We start from the raw sequence: 521 nt of genomic DNA on the forward strand, positions 1-521 counted from the left end.
TCCATTTGTAAGCACGTGAGACTTACCTCAATCTGCAGGCGTAGTTGTCTGTTCTAATGGTAATCGGGTTCCTTCATAGTTCTTAGCTAGCAAGTCATTTTGAGAAATGTCTTGTTGGCCATTTCAAATGTTTCAAGAATATATTAAGCGAAGTAACTTTTCAGTTCTATTCGACTGTTTCCAGCTGTGTTGCTTACGTCTTCTGTTCTCTTTTTTTGTTGGCTCTAAAATCTTCATTGATGGATACGCTTCTATTCCATTTCAGAACCTGTATGATTTACTAAGGTTTCTTTTATTTTTGTTTAATTGAAGGTTTGAATCTCAATCATTCAAATTTTAGCCCATTAAGTTCATTTGTATTTTTCCTTTACTGCTATTTATGAAAGCTCTGATTTCTTATATCTTGTAGGGAGTTCTAAAATTATATAAGGTGTTATTTATTTAACGGAAAAGGGCCAGAAATGCCCTTAACGTATTAGAAATGGCTCAAAAATGCTCTCCTTCCACATATGGGTTCAAAT

The sequence above is a fragment of the Nicotiana tomentosiformis genome, chromosome 11, assembly GCF_000390325.3.
Source record: "Nicotiana tomentosiformis chromosome 11, ASM39032v3, whole genome shotgun sequence".
Classification (NCBI taxonomy): domain Eukaryota; kingdom Viridiplantae; phylum Streptophyta; class Magnoliopsida; order Solanales; family Solanaceae; genus Nicotiana; species Nicotiana tomentosiformis.